This window comes from Rhinatrema bivittatum, chromosome 3 (genome assembly GCF_901001135.1).
Source record: "Rhinatrema bivittatum chromosome 3, aRhiBiv1.1, whole genome shotgun sequence".
In the NCBI taxonomy this organism is placed as follows: domain Eukaryota; kingdom Metazoa; phylum Chordata; class Amphibia; order Gymnophiona; family Rhinatrematidae; genus Rhinatrema; species Rhinatrema bivittatum.
This window is the reverse complement of record NC_042617.1, coordinates 98792871-98807483: the sequence shown is the minus strand read 5'-3', so window position 1 is coordinate 98807483 and position 14613 is coordinate 98792871. Positions and strand designations below refer to the sequence as shown.

Here is a 14613-nt window from a genome sequence, read left to right as displayed (position 1 = left end):
CTCGATAAGTTGGAGACACTCCGGGGGTGGTTGGGAGGTGTTACCAGGCGGGCCAGAGTTAGCTGCTTAAGTTATGCAGCTAACACCAATATTCTGAGTTAATACTTCGACCAATTCAGCCAGTCCTTCTCTTGTTCCCCCAGATACTCTGGCACTTCACCCTGAGCCCCCAACAGTTCATCCCGACCTCCCACCCAAAAACTACAGACAACAGACAAGTCCAGTTTCACTCATATGAGTCAATTAGCAGGTGTAAAAGTGGATAAATAAGATTGCTAATGTTTACGCATATATCTCCTACAAAACAACAACTATGGTGTGTGTGCTTAGGGACCCTGCCTCGGAATGCCCCTAGATCACCCCTTTGTTCCCTGTAAAATAGCCGCGGGAAGCTGAAAATATGCACATACTCTCGTGAGTTATATAATAGATTATAAGCGCTTGCGTGTTGCTTACATGCATATATGCTATTTTTTACATGCAAAGCCCATTGAAAATTGACTCTACAGAGCTTCTGTAACACATGCACACAGAAAAGCACGCATACTCCCAGAGCAATGTGATGTGCAAGTCATGGAGACATTATGGGGCAGATTTTCAAGGCCCTGCGGAGCGCAGCAAGCATAAAGCCCTGGAACGCGCGTATGTCCCGAGGCTTGAAAAAATGGGTGGGGCGGTCCGGAGGCGGGGCCGGAGCCTCCAGGCACAGCGGTGTTGGCCGTTGGCCGGTGCGCGCAACCTACGCCTGCCCAGAGGCAGGCGCAACTTATAAAATAAAGGTTGGGGGGGTTAGGTAGGGCTGGGGGGTGATTTCGGAGCGGCCTTGGAGGGAACGGGAAAAGCCAACAGGGCACCCCAAGGGCTCGGCGCATGCAAGATGCACTATTGTGCACCCCCATGTGCGCGCTGACCCCGGATTTTATAACCGTGTGCACATGTTATAAAATCGAGCGTACATTGGTGCGCACCGGTTTGCGCGTAGGTATTAAAATCCGGCCCAATATGCGTTCTTTTGACATAAAATTCTAGACTGTTATAGAATGCCTTGGAAATCAAACTCTTCAAGAAGCTATTCCCTAGCTAATACTGGATAACTGTTTAAGGTACTCGTGCACTAAAAAGCAGTGACATTTTCACAAGCACTAACATGCATTAACAGTATTTTTAATGTGTTAATTTCCTTTCATGGCCATAACCACAGAATCTATGCAAAATAGGTAGTGAGATGCAAAATCATGCAAATCAACTCATTACTTAACATACAGTAAAATAATGCATGTTTAAATGTGTGACCATTAATGCAGACCCATTTGGATTTTAGATTTAATTATTTATTTATTTATTTAGAAACTTTTATATACCGGTATTTGTGGGGACATCATACCGGTTCACATAGTAACTGAAAGATTGGAAAATACATTGCAACAGGGGAATGTAACTGGGCGGGGGGAAGAACAGAAAGGCAGTAGGAAGGATAGGAGAACAAGAAGGTAATAACCAAAACAATTTACAATGAAAGTCTCCTTAATAAGGAGGTTACCTGAAAGGGGACTGCGAGGGGGAGTGGAGGGAGTTATTCTGTGTAAGCATGGTTGAACAGGAGAGTTTTTAATTTCTTTTTGAATTTAAATGCACAGGGTTCAAGTCGCATGTGGACAGGTAGTGTATTCCAGAGAACGGGCCCGGCAATAGAGATGGCACGGTCTCGGGTGGAGGAGAGATGTGCCTGTTTCAAGGATTGAACGTGTAGGGTGCCTTTGGAAAATCTTTTCTTTGGAAATCTGAGCTCAAAGTGAGTTTGAAATCCAAGTATAGGAGGAGTTTTCCTGCCCAAGAGGTCCTACATACCATGTAGTTCAGCTCTGAAAGTACGTGCTTGTGTTTCAGTCTGTGTGAATATTTTCATTGCATTGAAAGCACATACTTTACCTATTGTGTAAACATAAGCACGTATAGTTTATGCACAAAGAAAACTGACATGTACGCGTAAAACCTTGATTTATACATAGAGAGAGAGGTATTTTAAGATATGCACAAGGACTTGAAATCACCAGTTTGCTGATCGCCCTGCTAGTTCACCCACTCCATCTCCAGTTCACTGAGACCTTCCTAGTAGTTCACCCAGAAGTCCCACCCAAAAAATAGAGACAAGCTGATATCACTTATTTTATTTATTTATTTGACATTTTCTATACCGATCTTCATGACCATATTCATATCAAACCGGTTTACATGGAACATAGGGATTAACTATATAACCATATAACAGGAAGGCCAAAGCACAGTTACATATAACAGGGAGATTAAACTTGAGGGCTAGAGTAGCCAGGAAGTAAAAGGATAGCAAAAACTAGAGGTAGAGTACATATGTATATACTGGGGCTGGACCGAGAGTCTAGCCAATTGGGCTGAGTCTGTTTGAGAAGTATGTTGATATATTAGAACTTAAGGGAAGGCTTGGCGGAAAAGCTATTTAATTAGCAGGTTAAAATTGTGAGAATAAATTGCTCAATATATTCACATAAATCTCTTATAAAGTATAAACTTTGGTGCGTACCTCTTAGCCCCAGCCAGGAACACCCTTAGATTGCCCCTTTTATACGCAGCTAAATGTGCATGCGAAACTGAAAATATGCATATGCTTTCCATGTTTATAAAATTGCTTATACATAAATGCAGGCTACTTACGCATGTATATGTTAATTTTTTGTGCATTATCCTTCTGACAATTTTCTCAACATTTTATTTTCAAAAAAGTGCATACACAGTTGACCTGCCACTAACGTGCATGCTTTATGCCACTGTTAAGAAGGTGTAAGCGCGCATGTGTACTCGTAGCCACCTTAGCAAGCCGATAATCATACCCAGTTTGTAAGGGTACCATGCCTATGAAAATAAATTTGTTTTGTGTTGGCTGAAAAGCATGCCATCAACTTTTCTTGTTAGGCACCCTATTGAAAAGAAACCCTTTGAAGTCCTTGAGTTGGGAATGAAGTGAAAGAGCTGTAAGTTACAGAGCATGGCAGTGGTATACAGTATCTCAGCCAACTGACCAGGACTGGAATGTAGCTATCAGTCTGCTATAGCCTGCAGGCTGCCAAATGCTCAGTGAGAGAAGAACCAGGGTTGATGATCTCTGTGCTTACTTGCTGGTAGCTGCCGTTTTGAATGAATGTTCCTTGGGAGTCACCAGACCGTGTGAGAACACACCTTACATAGCAAATTGTTATATTTCTCAGCCTGAACGAGCGTGCATTCTGTTCATCTTTAAGCATTTATTTTTAATATGCAGTGAACATCTGAAGAGGGCTTTTACTTTAGCAGGTGGAAGCAAAGGTGCTTACCTTCATTGTCTAAAGTACATTAAAACTTTTTTTTTTTTGTCCTAACTGTGACCTTGGTTTTGATGCAAGTCATGCATCAACTTTAAGGTAAGTCAGGAAACCTGAAGTCTTTTCCCAACAGCTTAAGAAGTATTGGAAGTAATTAATTATTAAAAACGTGCAAATATAGTACTAAAAAATTTATAGTGCAAATGCTATTGTAAGCTAGATATTTTCTTAACCTCTGCATTTCTTAAACAAGTTTATTGGATGTTGGCAGTTGTATTATTAAATTTAATTTTGTTTTAACAAGCCAGGTTATAAAAACATTGACTTGGCTTGAAAGATAATTTACATCCTTATTTTTTATAATAATATCCATAAGTAATAAATATACCAGTAATGACATTAGATAACATGGTACACATTTTCTGTAATATAGTATTGTAATATTTTGTAAATTAAAACAATTTGAATATGTATTTATCATCTTTTTTCCTGGTTCTTGCATATGTATGCAACATATTTTAAATTAGAAGGGCTTCATGAATAGTATGTAATCATTATTTGCCCCTTTTCCATGACAAATAATGCACAGATTTTAATATGTACTTTAATAAAGTGTCTGGTTTAGACAGTAATACCATGCTGCATGCATGGGGAACCTAATGTACATCAACCATTTGCTCTAACTTGTTTGAGCATTTAAGGCAGGGTCCACAAACTAAAGCTTATGGGCGTAACCTTGTTTTTCTGGCCAGCCATCCTTTGCCTTCCTGTGGTGGGATCCAGCCTGCAGAGAAAGTTTCTTTTTTTTTATTATGTGCAATATCGGTGGCAGCAAAAAGACTGGCTAGGTTACCCAAACACTATCAGCAGAAGAGAAACTGGCAGACCTGCGCTGCTGAATTGAGCCACTGATCGGGATGCCAGTCCCCATCAACAAAACAGAAAGTGACTGACCTGCACCGCTGACAGGGAGGCTGGACCCCATTGTCTTAAGATCAAGATGATGCATGGGATGTGTGAGAGCTAAGGGAGGTGGGAGTGAGAGAGTGAGGGGGAAGGGGAAGGGGAAGAGGGGAGTGAGAGAGAAGAGAGGAGGAAGGGATGAGAGATGGAAGGAGGAGGAGAGAGAGGTAAAGGTAGAGAAGGGGTGAGAGGAATGAAAGAGGTAGGAGAGTGAGTAAAAGGGAAAGAAGGAGTGAAAGAGTAGGGGAATGAGTTAGAGAGATGAATTGAGGGCATGGAAGACAGTAAGAGAGGGGGAGGAAGAAGTGTGCCATACTGTGAGGCAGTGCCCCTAGGGTTCCCCTATTTACCTATGCAAGACCAGGCTAGATGCCTGATCTACCTTAAATTCCTTAAGGAGAGTATGCTCTATGGTGGGAACACAAGGAGCAGTTGGGGCTCAAATGGTATAACCAGGGACTGGGGAATAAGAGCTGGGATCCAGGTGAGAATAACCAGACCAAGCCCAGGTCTCTAGGAAGAAGGCAGCTCCTGTAACGTAACTGTCCAAACACCGAGCTGAGATGAAGCTGAATTGTAAGTACTGAGGGAAGCAGTGCTAAATTGTAAGAAAAGAGAGTACACTGTTCTAAAGGGAAGACAGTCTACAGTTGTGTATGCGTGAAGCTGTAATATAGATATGCTGTTTTAATAAAGGCTGGAATCAGACTAGTTTGTTTCCCGGCCTGTGGGAATCACCACTTGTTCCCACATATGGTGTCATGCATGGGATTTTTTTCTAAAGCTTTGCACAGAAAGGAAAAAAAAAATAGTTTCCAATAAAGTGTCCGTTTGGAGTACAGAAAGAGTTATAAAGAGGACCTGTTCTAAATGTAGCACAGAACCATCCTCCAAGCCCTCATTTTCTCAAAATTGGACTACTGCTGCTCCACTTTACTTGGCCTCCCCTCCTCATACACAAAACCGCTCCAAATGGTCCAAAACGCAGCAGCCCGTCTACTGACAAACATTAAGAAAAGAGACCATATCTCCCCAGTGCTACAAGACCTCCACTGGTTACCAATTCATTTCAGAGTCATTTATAAATCCATCACCTTGATATACAAAATCATTCACCAACATACCACAATCGATCTACAAATTCCTCCCCGCTTCCACAAATCCACAAGACCGACCAGGGAAGCCTACAGAGGATGCCTCATTGTTCCACCCACGAAAACCACTAATCACAGCACCTTAAGAGACCGAGCCCTTTCCACCGCAGGCCCACAGTTATGGAACTCCATCCCTCCAGAACTCAGAAACGAACCATGTCTCCTAACCTTTAGGAAAAGACTCAAGACATGGCTTTTCAGGCAAGCCTTCTCGAACTCTACCTAAGATGCACCATAAACAAACTCTCTACTCAGAGACTGTACATATGAGACACCATATTTATATTGAACTTTTGTATATAATTATTCTCCTCTATCTCTTTCTATTTCTTACATTCCCAGTTCATTAGCCCTTGTTAATTGTAACTGCTTCTCTTCATCACGTTATTTATGTTTTTTGGTTGTATTATCCGCACCCCTGTTTTCTGTAAACCGACATGATGTGAACGAGTTCATGAATGCCGGTATAAAAAAACCTTAAATAAATAAATAAATAAAACAAAGTGTAGAGTGCAGGGGTGTACAGAGCAGGGTGTAGAGTAGAGTAGTAGTAAAGTGCAGGGGTGTGAAAAGGTGTGGCTCAGAAGCTGCATTGAAGGGAAAAAAACAAAACAAAGTTTAAAAGTTTCAGGTAGAGAGCAAACTGAGTGGGCCTGATTGCAGGGACAGTCAGGAAGTGGTAGGTTTGTACTGGCTAACGGGTGAAGCCTGGCAGGAGGTAGATAGGGATTAAAAGTGATTTAGTCAATGCTGCTTATGCAGGCCTTTTTTTTTCCTTGAAAAAAGAGGAAGGAACACTGGTGCAGTTGGGCTTTGATGAATAGGGTGTGGCCCTGGAAAAGCTGCTCGAGTGGGCTGTGAGTGTGGTGAAAGGAAACAGGGCAGGGCCCTCTTCCAGGGAGCAAGCCACTCGACAGGGAAGGTGTGCAGCCACAAGAAAATCTGTAGTGAAGCAGTCAGGGTACTGTAACAACCAGTGAAACAAAAGCAGCCAGAGGGCTGGAAGGAAAAACAGCATGTATTTCTGTGTAGTGGGAATTCCTCAGTCCAAGGACTGGGTCAGAGGGAGGACCTGAGGCTCGAGGTTTGGCAGCTGGAAAGGCCAGCCAGAGTAATCGAGCGAGGGAACCGACTCCCAAGCGTCCAGGCCAGGCAAGAGAGTGAATGCCTAGACTGGCTGGACAATGAGTACCAACAGCTCATGGAGGAGTTGGATGAGTGGCTGGCAGAGAGGTCCAGTGAGCTGACAGATGTGGCAACAGTCTGAGATTGGCACTATAGGTGGTCCTGAGAAAGACTCTGTAGAGTGCCCAAACACTAACGGGAATCCAGAGAATGCTTCTGTGAGAAGCCCAGAGAAGGGAGCTGTGAAGAACCCTGAGGAAGGCAATATAGGCTGCCCAGGAGGGAGAAATATTGGGAAGTTGGAAGTTGGCATTACAGGACGTTCTTTTGAGGACCCTGTAGTGCCCAAACACTACTGGGAGTCCGGAGACAACTCCCATAAGAAGCCCAGAGAGAGAAGTCATGGAAAGGCAAGTGAGAGAAGCCATAGAGAGCCCAGAGGATGATGTTGCGGAGACCCCAGCAAGTGAGGCTGCAGAGGAGCCAGCAACCAGTGTGAGCGAGTGGCCAGAGTGCACAGAAGTGGAAACTTCAGAGAGTCCAGAGGGAGGCACTGCAGAGTTTACTAAAGAAGAAACTGCAAAGAGCCCAGTCGGAGTCTGCAGAGTGAACAGAAGAGGAAATTGTGGAGAGCCCAGAGGGAGACGCTGTGGAGCCTCCAGCAACTGAGGATACAGAGGAGCAAGGAGGGGCTCTACATCAGAGATACCTGATGCCAGGAAGCTGGCGCAGCTGGCTATAGAGGAACCAGCACTGGTGGTTCCCCAGTTGATCCATAAAGCTTCATTGGGGTGGAATTCAAACCTGAAGCCAGCAAAGGACTTAGTTAAAAGACTGGGGATGTGCACTGCATGAATGGCACACTGGGTGGTGTTCATGACACTGTCAAGGGTAACCCTAAAAGTTGGGGGAGAGTATGTCACTAAGTCCTTATTATCAAGCGTATCTAGTGGGAAGCTAGAGAAAGGGGAATGGGATGTCTTTGACTCTCCTGTATGGGATCCAGGAGGGAGTAGGGATGCTTGGCCCAATGGGTCCAAGCTGAGGGGAGCGGTATATGAGGCAGTTTCCCTAGTGTTCCTCTATTTACCTGTGCAAGACCAGGCTAGACGCCTGGTCCATCTTAAATTCCTTAAGGAGAGTATGTTCCATGGATGGGATCCTGCGGGGCATATCCAGAGACTGGGGAATAAGTGCTAGGATCCAGGTGGGGATAACCAGACCAGGCCCAGGTCTTCAGGAGGAAGGCAGCTCCTGTAACGTAACACTGTCCAAATACTGAGCTGAGATGAAGCTGAACTGTGAGTACTGAGGGAAACAGTACTGAATTGTAAGTAAAGAGAGTGCACTGTTCTGAAGGGAAGACGGGTCTACTATTGGGCATGTATGAATCTGTAAGAAAGATATGCTGTTTTAATAAATGCTGGAATCAGACGAGTTTGTCTCCAGGCCTGTGGGAATCACCCCTGGTTTCCACACACGCTAACACCGCTAAATTTCAGCAAGCACTTATAGGGAAATGGTAAAGCAGGGACCAGGTTTCAGAGGGTTTAGCAGAGTTTCTGAGAAATCTAGAATTATTATTGAAACTGTTACTATCTCTGGGGGAGCGGTGAGAGAAGAAACCGACCCGAGTGCTGTGAAAAGACTGCCTCTTACAAAAGTTTGAGGGGCAATCCCCAAGGAGCAGGGAAGCCGGCAGGCAGGACCTCTGGGAGGCTCAAGGGTTACCCCGAGGAGCGGGGAAGCCTGGAGATGAGGTTTCCAACTGGAGCGCGAGCAGGTCCCTGAGGAGTGGGTGCCCGAACCAGAGTCCAGAGCCGCAGGTAGATCCAAGGAAGGAACCATGGGTCCGAGGAGACAGGAGCAAGTACCAGTAGGAACTCGTTGCCAAGTCGACTAGCATGGGCCAAGGGAGATGCTTATGAATCCCAACCTTGTGATGTCATCAGTTGGGGACGCCCTTGAGGTTCCCACCATTGGGCCTTTAAAGGTAGGCCTGGTGGCACGCACATGCGCCTAGGAAGGCTTGGAGTCGGCGTGGTGGTTGGCAGCATCCAGCCACCACGAGGCATCTTGAGAACCTGGATGTATGCGGCGGTAGCGGCTAGCCCCAGCTGCGAGTTGACCTGGAGAGAGCAGGGCAACACATGACATGTGTTGAGTCGGTCGCGGCCATCTGCGACCGATGGTCACAACACCAACTAATTTAGCTGTATAATTCACATCACTCATTCCCAGATCCACTATATTTATGCCATGCTTTCTTGAATTCTGATACTGTTTTGTTTCCACCACCTCCACTGGGAGGCTATTCGATGCTCAAATATGGCTTAAATATATTTTAAAGACAGGAACAATGTATAAATGTACACAGATGTGTAGACATGTTCTGCAAATCTGATACAGTACAAAATAGACAAAGGAATAGATTTTGTAGCATGAAATATAATTTTGTGAACTTATATTGAGCACTTTGCTCAGAACAATTTATTCACATGTTTTGAACTGGTCTTATATTTTAACAGTGATAATGTAGGAGTTTTTAGAACTTGTCCCCACACAGTTGCTCCAAATTACAACATAATTTATTCACTGAAATGTAGGTGTAAGGGTTCCACTTGCTGCAGTCTAATTTTACAACCAAGGATTTCCGCCCTTAAAATTGCAAGCCTAGGACTCCTCAGCAAGGATCCTGTAGCTGGGATAGAGGAGGAATATAATCAGATCCCTGTAAACCTCTCTTTTCTTAGTAGTTTCTTTTGTTGTTTAGAAGAGGATTTCTACTATATTGAATGCAGAGTTTACCTTCTGCATATCCCTTTTTATTTTCCATTTTGAAATTTAGTGAAGTTTTGAGAGTGCCACAAGGATTTGGTTGTGTGTCCGGTTCATTTCAATATCTTCGGGAATGACATTGCAGAAGGGATAGAAGGTAAAGTTTGTCTATTTGTGGATGATATTTAAGATCTGCAAAAGAATGGACACGCCTGTAGTAAAGAGAATGAAAATTGATTTAAGAAAGCTTGACGAGCAGTTGAAGATTTAACAGTTGGAATTCAGTGCCAAGAAGTGCAGAGTCATGCACCTGGGGTGCAGTAATCCAAAAGAGCTGTAAGCGATATGGATGAAGGACTAATGTACAAGGACCAGGAGAGGGACCTTGGGGTAATAGTGTCTGGTGATCTGAAAGCAGTGAAGCAAATTGATAAGCTGATAGTGAAAGCTAGAAGGATGCTGAGCTGTTTAGAGAGAGGAATAACCAGTAAGAAAAAGGAGGTGACAATGCCCTTGTACAGGTCCTTGGTGAGGCTTCACCTGCAGTACTGTTCAATTCCAGAGCCCGTATCTCAAAAAGGATAGAGACAGAATGGAGGTGGTCCAAAGAAGGGTGACCAAAATGGTGCGGAGTCTGTATCGGAAGATTTATGAGGAGAGGCTGAAGGATCTAAATATGTACATACTGGAATAGAGAAGGTGCAAACCTTCAGATACCTGAAAGGTTTTAATGGTTCACATCTTCAAACCTTTTCCATTGGAAAATAAACTGTAGAAATAGAGGTCACAAAATGAAACTTCAGGGTGGACAACTCAAAACCAACATCAGGAAATATTTCTTCATGGAGAGTGGTGGATGCCTGGAATGCTCTTCCAGAGGAGGTGGTGAGGACAAAAACAGTAAATGAATTCAGAGAATAGGATAAACACAGCAGATTCCTAGAGGCTAGAGATGAAGAAAAGGGTGCATGGAGTAAACTGCATGGATCGGTAGTTACTACTCTTAACAGAAGGCATCGGGATACCCTGCATGGGGAGGCAGTTACTACCCTTAACAGAAGGCATGGGGAAAACCTACATGGGGAGGCAGTTACTACCCTTAACAGAAGGCATGGGGGTATCCTGCATGGGGAAGCAGTTACTACCCTTAACAGAAAGCATGGGGAAACCCTACATGGGGAGGCAGTTACTACCCTTAACAGAAGGCATGGGGGTATCCTGCATGGGGAAGCAGTTACTACCCTTAACAGAAGGCATGGGTTACTACCCTTAACAGAAGGCATGGGGATACCCTGCATGGGGAGGCAGTTACTACCCTTAACAGAAGGCATAGGGATACCCTGCATGGGGAGGCAGTTACTACCCTTAACAGAAGGCATGGGGATACCCTGCATGGGGAAGCAGTTACTACCCTTAACAGAAGGCATGGGGATACCCTGCATGGGGAGGCAGTTACTACCCTTAACAGAAGGCATGGGGATACCCTGCATGGGGAGGCAGTTACTACCCTTAACAGAAGGCATGGGGATACCCTGCATGGGGAGGCAGTTACTACCCTTAACAGAAGGCATGGGGATACCCTGCATGGGGAAGCAGTTACTACCCTTAACAGAAGGCATGGGGGTATCCTTCATGGAGAGGCAGTTACTACCCTTAACAGAAGGCATGGGGGTATCCTTCATGGAGAGGCAGTTACTACCCTTAACAGAAGGCATGGGGGTATCCTTCATGGAGAGGCAGTTACTACCCTTAACAGAAGGCATGGGGGTATCCTTCATGGAGAGGCAGTTACTACCCTTAACAGAAGGTATGGGGGTATCCTTCATGGAGAGGCAGTTATTACCCTTAACAGAAGGCATGGGGGTATCCTTCATGGAGAGGCAGTTACTACCCTTAACAGAAGGCATAGGAGTATCCTTCATGGGGAGGCAGTTACTACCCTTAACAGAAGGCATGGGGGTATCCTTCATGGGGAGGCAGTTACTACCCTTAACAGAAGGGATGGGGGTAACCTGAACAGAGTGGCAGTTACAACATAAGCAGCTTGCTGGACAGACTAGATGAACCCCGTCTGCCATCATTACTCTGTATGTATGAGCGCTTTTGGCTAGTCAAACAAATGAACTGTTCTGTTAAATGGGACTTTAGCAAAACTTGAACACACATTGCCTGCTGTATCCCAGGCAATGCGTTTCACTCAGGATGCACTTTTTTTTTACTCTTCTTTGTATATTACAATATTTACTTACATCACAACATGACATTTGTAATTTTCAACAGTTACCCAAGAGTGATAATAACTCCTAAGCTGATGCCAATTTCATAGAGTCAGAAACTGAAATGGCTTCATAATTTGAATCTTGTTATCCTTATCCCCATTACAAGCAAAGCAGAAAAAACAAAATATGTTCTCTGTCAAATGCTTAGTTGCGGGTAGGGTGGAGGTGGGTGCGGTAATACATAGTGCACTAAAATAAAACTTGGAGTTTCACTCTTAATTCAGAATGAATGCCTCACTTTAAACTTGGTATACTATAAAAGCTGAATTTTCTAAGTCATTTACATGCATAAAACCATGGTTTAAGGTGTGTAAATGACTGTTAGAAAATAACTCGGGGCTCTAATGCTTGTGAAAGTAGGCACGTAACCAGGTTATGCTTTTACATGAACTGGCAAGAAGTATTTCAGAGGTGGAGTTGGAGCAAAGTTGGAACTTAATGCAAATATTTTAAATTTTAAAAAATATGCATATAAGTTTGCCTGGACAAGTTACACCCTCCAAAAAAGTTTATCTGTGCGCATACCGGGATGGATTCTGGATCCATTGTAATTTTGGGATTGAGCAGGGTGCAAAAGTTGTGGGTCTTTTCAGGGCTCATGGCACCGATGATGAGGGGCTCTGAGGCCATTAATGCAGATCATTCTGGTGTCAGGCCAGCACTGTCAACACAGGAGCGAGCAAGAAACATCCACCCCTCCCCCCAAAAAAAACCCATGTATATTTGCATGCACTTTCTCTGGTGTATGAAAATATATCTCATATAAAAACACAGAAATGATGGCAGAAAAGCACCAATGGTCCATCCAGTCTGCCCTGCAAGCTTCCCATGGTAGTATCTGTTGCACAGTGCAGGTTACCCCCATGTGTCAGTCAGTTTTGCTTGACGTACTTTGCTTATGGACTTGGCCATAAAAGCAGTCCTGTGTTTTTTCCTTGTCTGAGCATCAGTACCCTAGACTGAATCTAAATTTCTCTTTCCTTTCAGCCCCCATTCCCCTCCTTCAAAGCAGAGAGCAATGTTGCAGTTGCATCAAAACATCAAGACTTATTGGCTAAGGGTTGTAATCCCATGCTTCTATTGAGGGTAGTAACTGCTGCACCATGCTGGTTATCCTATGCTCATCAGTTCTACAGACTGTAAAGGTCGGGACCCTCGATGGTCACTGTCTAAATCCAATTCCCCTTTTCCCCTGCCATTGAAGCAGAGAGCAATGTTGGAGTTGCATGAAAAATATCAAGGTTTATTCGGTTAAGGGTGTAACCGGCGCCGCTGCACCAGCAAGTTACCCTTATGCATGCTTTTTTCGTTTCTTTTAGGACTTGGCCATAGAAGCAGTCATGTGCTTTTTCCTTATGTCCTTGTAACAGTATCCCAGACCATGAAAGTCGGGGCCTTCAGTTGTCATCTGAATCAAATTCCTCTTATCACCCTGCTGTTTAAGTAGGGAACAATGTTGCAGTTGCATCAAAACATAAAGGCTTATTGATTAAGGGTAGTAATCCCCATGCCTTCTGTTAAGTGTACTAACCACCGTACCAGCAAGTTACCCCCATGCATGTTTATCTTTATTTTCATCTTCTAGCTTTTAGAGATTCACAGTGTTTATCCCATGCCTCTTTGAATTTTTTGATTGTTTTCTTCTTCACCGCCTCCTCTAGAAGGGCATTCCAGACCTCCACCACCATCTCCGTGAAGAAATATTTCCTGCTGTTGGTTCTGAGTCATCCCCCCTGGAGTTTCATTTTGTGACCCCTAGTTCTATTGTTTTCTTTCCAATGGAAAAGGTTCAAAGACCATACATCATTGAAACATTTTAGGTATCTGAAGGTCTGTATTATATCTCTCCTGCATCTCCTTTCTTCCAGGGTATAAATATTCAGACCCTTCAGCCTCTACTCATAGGTCTTCTGATATAGACACCACACCATTTTCATCACCCTTCTCTGGATCGCCTCCATCCTGTCTCTATCTTTTTTGAGATACAGGCTTTGGAACTGAACACAATACTCCAGATGAGGCTTCATCAAGGATCTGTACAAGGGCATCATCATCATCTCCTTTTTCTTACTCTCTACGTAGCCCAGCATTCTTCTGGCTTTAGCTATTGCCTTGTCACATTGCTTCGCCATCTTCAGATCCCCAGACATTATCACCCCAAGATCCCTCTCTTGGTCCATGTACATCAGTCCTTCACCTCTCATTGCATACAACTACTTTCGATTACCGCATCCCAGATGCAAGACTCTGCACTTCTTGGCATTAAATCCCAGTTGTCAAGTCTTTGACCTCTCTTCCAGCTTTCTTAAATCTTTTTTCATTCTCTCTACTCCTTCAAGCATGTCCACTCTGTTGCAGATCTTAGTATCATCTGCAAATAGACATACGTTACCTTCTATCTCTTCCGCAGTGTTGCTAACAAAGATGTTGAATAGAACTGGTCCCAACAGTGATCCTTGTGGCACTCCACTTAGCACGGCTCTCTCTTCAAAGTATGTTCCATTTATTCATTCTCTCCTATCGGTCAACAGGTTTGTAATCCATACCACCACCTTGGCACTCACTCCCAAGCTTCTCATTTTATTCACAAGCCTCCTATGCGAGACCTCATGCATGTTGATTGTGGATATCCTGAAAACCAGACCTGTTTGTGCTACTCTAGGACCAGAATTGCCTACTTTTGCACTAAAGCATTTCAAAAAGTGATTCCTTCAGTACATTGCTGATCCACTGGAGCCTCCCTTTTGGCAACTAAGGGCATCTCTATAGACATAGCTACTCTAACTGCTGACAAATGTGTGTTACTGCTACTCGAACCACCAGCAGAACTTCTGCTTTCAGAACTGGAGCAACTATGACTGAAGGAAACAGTGAAAAGACACTCCAGTCAGTCAGAAGTCCTGTCAAGCCACCTCCTCCTACACCAGTGGTTCCTAAACATGCCCTGGGGAGCCACCAGCCAGTCAGGTTTTCAGGATATCC

General features: G+C 44.1%; 1 protein-coding gene across 7 annotated transcripts in view; it reads left to right on the top strand.

Annotated features, from left to right (window-relative positions):
• PAK5 (p21 (RAC1) activated kinase 5) overlaps nt 1-14613 on the top strand; it is a 261295-nt gene that overhangs the window by 76115 nt on the left and 170567 nt on the right. The window contains exon 1 of one of the 7 annotated variants that reach the window (XM_029593514.1): nt 3124-3431. The exons of 5 other annotated variants lie outside the window; for them this stretch is intronic. The gene's annotated coding sequence lies outside the window, so the exon portion shown is untranslated. Of the gene's footprint in view, nt 1-3123; nt 3432-14613 lie in introns of those variants that run through there. One more of the 7 variants, XM_029593516.1, reaches the window with a different exon arrangement.